The sequence below is a fragment of the Lygodium microphyllum genome, chromosome 1, assembly GCF_053477565.2.
Source record: "Lygodium microphyllum isolate KBCC chromosome 1, Lygodium_microphyllum_v1.1.10, whole genome shotgun sequence".
In the NCBI taxonomy this organism is placed as follows: domain Eukaryota; kingdom Viridiplantae; phylum Streptophyta; class Polypodiopsida; order Schizaeales; family Lygodiaceae; genus Lygodium; species Lygodium microphyllum.
Genome location: NC_141135.1, coordinates 156266906 through 156277381, shown reverse-complemented (window position 1 = coordinate 156277381; position 10476 = coordinate 156266906).

Here is a 10476-nt window from a genome sequence, read left to right as displayed (position 1 = left end):
TAAGGTTCATCATTCTACTGAAAGTGGCAGGTGCATTAGTTAATCCGAATGGCATGACTAAGAATTCGTAATGGCCAAATTGTGTCCTGAATGCGGTCTTAAATATGTCGGATCTATCTAGCCTCACCTGATGATATCCAGACTTAAGGTCAATTTTACTAAATATAGAAGATCCTTGCAGTTTGTCCATAAGGTCATCAACTCTAGGTATAGGATACCTATTCTTTACAGTGATCTTGTTTAATGCTCGGTAGTCAATACACATCCGATAAGTATTATTCTTTTTCTTGACTAAGAGCACATGTGCACCGAATGGAGAACTGCTAGGTCGAATTAAGCCTCTATTTAGTAATTCTTCAACTTGACTCTGGATTTCTTTTTGCTCTATTTGATTGTGCCTATATGGTGCTTTGCAAGGTGGTTGTGTGCCAGGTATTAGGTCAATCTTATGGTCTTCTGGACGTGATGGAGGTAAACCTGGTGGTAGGTCTTCTGCAAAACAGTCTTTAAAATATGCGAGAAATTCCTTATGCCTAGGGTGCATATGATTTTCCTTTGCATACAATTCATTTACCCAAATGAGATATGATTTAGTATTTTTGCATAGTGCACGTTTTGCTTGAGTATGCGAAAGCAGTGGAAAAATATGAGATGCATGCATACCAAATAATGTAATAGATTTTCCTTGAAAATTTATATTCATTGTGTGTGTGGAATAATCTATATTGGGATTATGTTGGTGTCTCCATGGCATTCCTAGAATAATGTCGCTAGACTGTAATGGGACAACTAAGAAATTTCTTCTTTCAATATATGGACCAATTTGAATTTCTAAATCTTGAACTTCTTGTGTGCCATTGTACCTAGTGCCTAAAAATGCAGCTTTTATGCGATAGTGCATAGGTACAGTATGCAGTTTCAATTCCTTTACCAATTTTGCTGAAATAAAGTCATGGGTACTACCGTCATCATGCAATATAGTTCTTTCTTTTCCATGCACCATACATTTCATAGTCAACAATGAATGTGAAGTAGGCATACCTGGTAAAGTGTCGGAAGTAGTAGTAGGATCATCTTCTTCTTCAGTGAAATCCGGCATATCCTCATGCTCGTCTTCGTCCATAGCTCCAAGGTAGTTGATATGTGCTGATGGCTTCTTTGAATGACAATTTGCTGCGAGATGCCCTGGCTGGTGACACTTGTAGCATACTATTGGCTTGGCTTTGGTCACATTATTTGCAATGGCTGGGAGTTTGGGTATATTTGGATTTGCTTGTGGAATAGGCTTAGAATTTGAATTGACAGTGGATGGTAATGCAGGTGGTTTAGGCCAATTCTTGAGGAAAGATGGTGATGAAAAACGACCTGGATTAAACCTTCTGAAATTGGAATTGAATTGTTTAGATCCATAATTACCGTTTGCTTGGAATGGCTGTGGTCGTCGATCTCTTCCGCGTAACTTATCTTCAGTGTCGTGGGCTAAGGAGATGGCGTCTTCAAGGGTAGCAGGCTTGAACATGTTCACTTCAGCGTAGTAATGTCCAAGAAGTCCAGACATATACTTCCGCTTATGTGTCGTCTCTGGTACGTCTTCAAGCATGCGTAGCTGTAGGAGTGCATTCCAAAAACGCTCTGTATACTGTGGAATAGGCTCAGATCGCGCTGTTGAAGTAAATCCCATTGCTTGATAGCCTTTTCATGAAATTGCGGTGGTAGGAAATTTTGCATGAACTTCTTCTTGAAATCTTCCCATGTAGCAGGACATTCTATGCTCTTGCGGACTACAGTCCACCAAAGTGATGCTCTGTCTATCAGATGATTAGTAACACACTTGATTTTATCTTTCTCGGGATAAGTTTCCTCATGGAAATAGTCATCAAACTGACTAATGAATGATAAAACAGTCTTTCCTTCTCTTATGCCATTGAAAGTGCGAAACTTGAAACTTCGTTTACTTATCTTGGATTCCTTGCGAATGGTTTGTGCTTCAAGAGTGGCGTCGATGGTACGGCGAATCAAATCTTCAGCTTGAGGTTCTTCTTTGTCAGTGGACGCTCCTTGTAGCTTTGTCAATTGCGCTTGCAAGGCTTGCCTAGCTCTTCGCTCTTCTTCCAATTGCAGCATGATAAGATCCAGCTTTTGTTCCATGGTAGGCTCGGGTAGATCGTCTTCAGCCATAGGATCATCCATATGTGGGGTAGTCGTCCTGTAAAACTCAACAAACCTTTCTCACTCAAAATCAGTTAGCAGGATGAGCGTAGCTCAAATTTGGGGTTACAAGGCTATGTATTTTTGGGTATTTTCTTCTTCAATTTTCAGAAATTCTGCAATATTTCTATCTCCGTTTGCTGAAAGTACTTCAACGAACTTGTAGATAGGTAGAATTGCTTGCTGCGAACAACTTTCCAGTTCAGAGTTTTTGCATACGAACAAGTCTTCTATGAGTTTTAAGCACTAATCAGTTCTGATTTAGTCTGACTTGCAGAGTTGCAGACTTAATAGACTTGCAGAGTTGTTGACTTGCTGGACTTAGGCCGACTTGCAGAACTTGCAGAACTTGATTACCGTCGACTTACGGAACTTGACTTCAGAAGTGCGAGACCCGGAGTTTATCGACTTCTCTGCCCTGTGTGACTTGATAAGAGTTGAGTGACTTAAGCTTAATAGCTTAAGGTATGGAAGGAGGAATTAATGGGCAGCAACGACGTCAATTTTCGTTGAGGGGGGGACGTTTTTGCCTGCGCGGAATTTTCCGGGGTACTTCCTGATATGACGACTCAAATTTGTGGAGTTTGAAGCTTTTTTAAAGCTTCTAAGCTTAAGATTAAGCTTTAATAGAATAATTAAGTTGGATTTGAGAAGAGCTTATCTCTGTAACTCCACGACTTGATGATGGAAGTGTTTGAGTGGTCCTCCGCCTGCAGAGCTTGGTCCTTCGCGATCTGACAGTGGAAACAGGGGTTCTTGATCGCCAGAAGTCTGCCTGTATCGACGGTTCGCGACGAGGTTGACTGTAGAGGCCGTTTGTTCCTGGAGCTCCGCCTTCGCCCGAGATTGGTAGCGATTGGAAGCTCTTGATCTCTGCTCCGCTCTGATACCACTGATGCGCAGATCGGTCGCAGATAGCTCACGTGGTGAATCCCGGAAGGTCCCCAAGAACAAACTACTCTACTTTTTAGCACAAAAACCCATGTTAAAGCAAGCACGACAAGAGGCAAGAGACAAATTGGGTTCAATCTCCCCCATGCCTTGTGTGAGCGCTTCACAAAGCATGTATTTTATGTATATTTCCAATCTTCATGCTCAATAATAGCCCAATTACAAAAATATGACAAGCTTTTAGCTTTTGAGTTTGCTTTCTACAAAAATAGTAAAATAAAGCTAATGGACGGTGCCCATAGTGTCTGGCACGCCCAATCTCAATGTCCAAATAGAAATAACATATCCAGGCGCATAAGCGCATACAAAATAATAATAAATAATCGATGTCTCAATAGACATAACAAAATATAGGCGTGGTGCCTATCAAAATCTAGTCCAAGAGTAAAAAACCCGCTAGACTCCAATGCTTTCCTCCGCCACTGCTGCTATCTCTACACATCAACTGAAGCATTCACAATTGTTAGTAAAATAACATAATTAAACCGACAAAAGTGAATACCTAGCAGTCTTCAGCTACATAAATAAATCAACTGGTTAGAAATAAATCCTAACCTTAATTTATTACGAGTGCGCACTCTAAACTCATAAACGTTTATTAATTTAATATGCATTTTGCGGAATCACCCGCTATGGAATCACCCATGTACACACTAAATTAATGAAACGCCCGAAAAGGATAGGCGTCCCTATCAACTTCTCGCATAAAGAATCCTCTTTGTGTATGAGCCCCGGTCATCTAAGTTTACGGAATCCACCGTAAAACCTCACGAAATCCACTGTGGATTCCACCGTAAAACCTCACAGAATCCACCGTGGAATATGCCTCCTGGCATCAGAGAAAGACAAAATTAAATGTGTCACTAACCATTTAGTTGACCGAGTATCTTTATGGTGGACTGTGGTCCACAAGAGCGTTGATTGTCCCACTACTTGGGAGACTTTCCAAAGTAAATTTTTGCAGAATTTCCTTCCTCCTCAATTCCATGAAAAAGCCATCAAGCAATGGGATCTTCTACAACAAAGACATCGCAAGCCTATTTCCCAATACACTGAACGTTTCTGGAATGCTCTACTACAACTACGTATGCTTGAAGATGTACATGAAGCAACTCATAAATGCAAGTTTATGTCTAGCCTACTTGGACATTTCTATGCGGAAGTCAATATGTTCAAGCCAACAACACTTGAAGATGCAATTTCCTTGGCCCATGACACTGAAGACAAAATTCGCAGACAAGACAAGCGACCACAAAAATTTCCAACTAATGGTAACTATGGTTTCAAACAATTCAATTCAAATTTTTGAAGATTCAAACAAAGTCGTTTTCTTCCATCTTCATTCCATAAATCTTGAACACGACCACTTGCCTTGCCATCAAACACAAATCCAAACCCTAAGCCATCCCCACAGTCAAATCCCAACATTCCTAAACTTCCTACCATTACCAATAATGTATCCAAAGCAAAACCCATAGTTTGTTACAAATGCCATCAACCTGGATATCTAGCAGCCAATTGTCAATCCAAAAAGCCATCTGTTCATATCAATTATCTGGGAGCAATAGAAGACGAAGAACATGAGAAAATGCTGGACTTTACGGAAGATGATGATGATATTGGTAGTACTTCGGATACTTTGCCAGGTATGCCAACTCCCCAATTTTTTATTAACAATGAAATGTTTTGTGCATGGTAAAGAAAAGACTACTTTATATGATGACGGGAGCACACGACTTTATTTCCGCAAAATTAGTCAAAGAAATTAATTTACAAACTGTTTCTACACATTATCGCATCAAGGCTGCATTTCTAGGTACGAGATATAATGGAACAGAAGAGGTGCATAATTTAGAAATTAAAATTGGTGATTATACTGAACGAAGAGATTTCTTAGTTGTACCTTTGTAGTCTAGTGACATTATCTTGGGAATGCCTTGGCGTCATCAATACAATCCTGATACAGATTATTCTACGCATTCAATTAAAATTTATTTTCAAGGAAAACAAATCACATTGCATGGTATGCACGCTTCCAATAATTTTCCACTGCTTACTCATACTCAGGCTAAACGTGCATTACATAAAAGTAGCAAATCCTATTTAATATGGGTGAATGAAATTCAAGCTTAAAAAATAGATGCATCCTAGATATACACAATTTCTTGTCCAATTTCCAGATTATTTTGCTGCTGATTTACCACCTGGATTACACCTTCACGTCCTAAAGATCACAAAATAGATTTAATTCCTGGAACACAACCACCATGTAAAGCACCATATAGACATAACCAAATTGAACAGAAAGAAATTCAAAATCAAATAGAAGAATTGCTTAATAGAGGATTAATTCGACCTAGTAGTTCTCCATTTGGTGCACCTGTCTTATTAGTGAAGAAGAAAAATAATACCTATCACATGTACATTGATTATCGTGCCCTAAATAAAATTACTGTTAAAAATAGATATCTGATTCCTAGGATAGATGATCTTCCTGGCATATTCCACGGTGGATTCCGTGAGGTTTTGCGGTGAATTCCGTAAAATTATTATTATCGGGGCTCATACACAAAGTGGATTCTTTGTGCGAAAAGTTGATGGAGATGCCTATCCTTTTCGGGTGTTTTGTTAATTTAATGTGTACATGGGTGATTCCATAGCGGGTGATTCCACAAAATACATATTTAAATTAATAAATATTTATGAGTTTAGAGTGCACACTCGTAATAAATTAAGGTTAGGATTGATTTCTAACCAATTTATTTTTGTAGCTGAAGACTACTAGGTATTCACTTTTGTCGATTTAATTGTACTATTTTTCTAACAATTGTGAATGGTTCAGTTGATGTGTAGAGCGAGCAGTGGTGACATTGGGAAGCATTGGAGGATAGCGTGCATTCAAATTATCATCAATTTTTTATGGGCGTGTATCTTAGGCATGGCGTCTATATTTTGTCGCGCTTATTTATTAAAGCGTTTGATATTTATTTATTATTTTTGTATGCGCATGGACGCACGATTTAAATACTTGTATTGGACATTGTATTTGGGTACCGCCTGACTTCTTGGGCGCCCAATAGCTTTAATTCTTTAGTGGCACAAAAGCAAACTCAAAAGCAAAAGCATGCTATTTTGTAAATTGGGCTATTATTTGAGCTTGAAGATGAATAATATATTAAATACATGCTTTGTGGAGCGCTCACACAAGGCATGGGGGGAGATTGCACCCAATTGGTCTCTTATTCATGTCGTGCAAGCTTTCTTCATTGGTTTTTGTGTAAAAAGTAGAGTTTTGTTCTTGGGGACCTTCTGACGCTCACTACGCACGCATACGGCGACCGATCTATGCACCATAATTGATCTCAAGGCTTTCCTACCATTGAGCCTACCCATCTCGTCCACCTAGAATCAAACCTATCCATACTCAAGAATGAACATGAGCTTTCCTATACATACAATCTGCTATACATGAGCTTGCATAAGACTAAGTTAACACACTTAGACTTTATCTTACTCAAGCTAGCAAAAGAGTGCTTCGAGAGACTACTAGCCCTCAATTAGGCAAGCTTATTTGCACAAAGGCTTATCCTAAAAAGTTTCCCATGACTATTTACTACCTATAATTGTCTTACACCAATCCATGACTCCTTTAAGTTTTACTATTTCCATGATTATTTGATCAACAATGCATTATTGTTGTCTATGTAAGGTTACACACTACCAAGTAGGCCTAACTCAATGTCTTCCCCTCTTAGGCATGTCTACTATTTAGAAGTTCCAAGTCTACCCAATCTCGTCTATCGGAGCCAAGCCTAGACCATGGTTGCATTAATATGAAAATGAGATTTATACAATATGTAAAATATGGGACTACTATATATTGACCCCCAAAAATATGGGGTACACATTGGCAAATATGGTGATTACTATATTGGATTAAGAGAATGATTAGTTGAAGAAAAATTTTACATGAAAAATATTTCATATGAAAAAATGAACAAAAAAGTGATTCTTACAAAACATTCTTTCATATGAAAGAGCTTTTCTTATGAATATTTGTTTATATATAAAAACTCCATGTAAAAGTGGGGGTTGTATTACACTTCCATTTCTAATGATCACCCTCTCTATAACCAAGGAATTGTAATGAAAATGATAAAGAAATGAAATAAATAAGCTACAATGTGCTATTTCAATATAAAATATAGCTCAAGCATCTCTTATGGGATCAAGTTTAAGAAATCCAAATGATTAAGTATATTTTTATATCTCATATCAAATAATATAAGTGAAATAATGAATAAATAAAACCATTAAATATAAATAAATATTAAATATAATATAATACTTAAGTTAAAATTTAATAAATTAAATTTCAATTTTATTAAGTAAAATGATTTTAACATTAAGTAAAATAATCTTAAATAAAATAAAATATAACTTTAAGTAAAATAGACTTTAAGTAAAAATATCTTTATTTGTCATTTGAGATAAGGAATTTCGAAATATATTTAAGTGAATGAAATTTGTGAGTGGGAAAATATAGAGGCTATTAACTCGTCCTCCCTTAACTAAGGTACCCTTGACCTAGAATAGCATTGTAATGTTCCCAACCTCACAGTACTCGTACTCATGGGACATATGAACAAGGGTTAAGAATAATCAAATCCTTATAAGGATAAAAGCACCTTCAAATTTATCACAAATCTAACTGAATCATACCATGTCCATTGAAAATATGGCAATCATTGTAATCCTCACCCATATTAGTTATCATCATAATCATCATTGAATGCAACTACTAATTAGCCACCTCCCTTGAAGAGATGAACCCAAGTGGTTGAGGAGAAAGAAGTTTAGTTATGGCTATGATTTGCTATGGTCATCACCATATAAAGAGAGAGAAAAAAGGATTGTTCAAGTGCCTAGCCAAGGTGCCCATGCCATATAAGAATGGATGTAGTAGGTTAGAGCCTTGAAAATCATATAAAGAGGACTTGCTAGCAAGCCAAACAGGGCTGGTTTGTACATGTTGCTACCATTGGGGGAGAGTAAGGAAGAGACACATAAGATAGAAGGAGATATAGGGAGGAATAGAATAGGAAGGGGTAGAGAGGAAGAAAGAGAGACACATGTAACATGCCTATCTGACAAATTTCTCATAGCACTTTCTAACTAGTGCATTAAGGGATGCATCTAGGTAACTCTATCTAAAACTATCGAGGAATATTTTAACTTTGTGACCTAGAATCACTTGAATCTACCCTCACAAAAAGGAATGTCTAGGCCACATGCATCAATGTGAAAAGGGGGTTCTAATTAACTTGTAAGGTCTCCTAATAGAATTTTGAACTTTAGTCCATGGTAGCTACTTATATAAAACATCTTAAACCAAAGAAAACTAGTGTCACACTTGGTTCAATGAGAGTGAGAAATGAGGGGGAGTTGAATGCATCAACCCCTTTGCCCATATAGTAAACTCTCACTTCGATGTCCTAAAAACATGTTAAGTTAGGTTCTATGATGATGATCTCGGACAGCCAAACATTTAGCTCTTCCTAAACTTGCTAGTCTAATGTAATATCCCCAACCTCATTCGTGAGTTTATGGGATATATGAATACGGGTTAAGAATAATCGAATCCTTATAAGGATAAAAGCACCTTAAAATTTATGAATTTGATTGGGGAGGAATCAAATTGAATCAGACCACGATACCAATAAAGTTGGCAATCTTGCAGCAATCACCCACATCATCAATGTAATCATCATGAGTGCAACTACTAATTAACCATCTCCCCTCAAACATATGAATGTAGTGGATGAGGAGTAAGAATCATATTTATGGGTGTGTAGTTGTCACCGTGTAAAACGAGAGAAAGGGATAGTTTAGGTGCCTAGTAGGTAGCCCATGCCATATAAGAATGGACGAGGTAGATTAGAGCCTTGAAAAGGTTATAAAGGGGTCATATTAACAAGCAAAAAAGGGCTAATTTTGGATATGTTGCTACTCTCTAGGGAGACTAATTAGGAAGAGATAAACAAGATAGAATGAGAGATAGAGAGTTGGAGAGGGTCGTACTCTTGATGATCTACCATATATGCCTCAATCTTGGATTTTTTTCCATAGCTTCCTAAGTAACTTGTAGGCCCATAATGGGTGAATTACATTGACTTCAAATCCCAAACACAAAAGATAGTGTTTATCAAGATGCATCCAACCAATGATCTCATCTTCGGTAGGTATTTTGAGTTTTTTGACTGTGATAATTCTCTGAGAAAAAGATGGTGCCTAGCAAGTGAAGTAGCATTCCAAGAGGCTAAGACTAAACTCTTGAACTTCTTAATGGAAAAGGGGTGATTGGATTTGTTCCAAAAACAATGCACTTTAAGGATCCAATCTTCCTTCTGAAATGAAGGTAGATTCTTTGTTTTAGTCAAAGGAACATCATTCAAGAAAGAAAATTCCATGTAAAGGTTGATATGGTAATTGGGGAGAAGTTGGCCAATTGTCCTTAATCTTGGTGGAGAGAAGGAAGGAAATTTCCATGTAAAGCTAGTTGTCCTTAATCTCGGTGGAGATAAGGATTAACCATTCTGAGATAAGGATTAACCATTCTTTCTCCTTGTTAGAAAGAGAATAACTCCTTGCTACATCATCTGCAAGAATCCATTTCAAATCATAAGGATTCCACAAGTCTTCCCAAGTCGAGATGCCTTTGCTTATATGCAAGTTGTGTCCATTCTTGGGACCAAGAAAGAATATTTCTTTGTTATCAACTATAGCATATGGGCAGAACCGCACAAACATCTTCAAGGATGTATCTCCCTTATCTGTAAGAGTCCATTTTAACATATTCATGATCTAACTATCTTGATTGAGGTATAGAATCAATATTGTAGAAGTCACATATATATTAGACAAAATTAGTAATTATGATCAAAACGTTTGTCCTTATATTAGTACAACTACAGTGCATGGCATAATTGAGAGAGAATTAAAGAGAGACGACACCCAACATTACAACATATGTAGCAAATAGGTGCACAAATATTCGAAGTAAAGTTGTTGGTCATAGAAGTAAAGTTTTGATCTTACAAGTGTTTTAAGTGTGAACCATAAATCTTGAAAAACCTTTATGTGTGCCAAGTTCGTTAAAAAACCACTACATGTTTGTGAAAAAGCCACCTTCAATATTACCATGCCGCTATAAAATTGATTAGCTTTGGTGCTTCAAGCGGTAAATAGCACATTTTATATATATTTGAGGAAATACAGGCTGAGTCGTGAGAAACTAACTGATCTGCAAGCCGGATT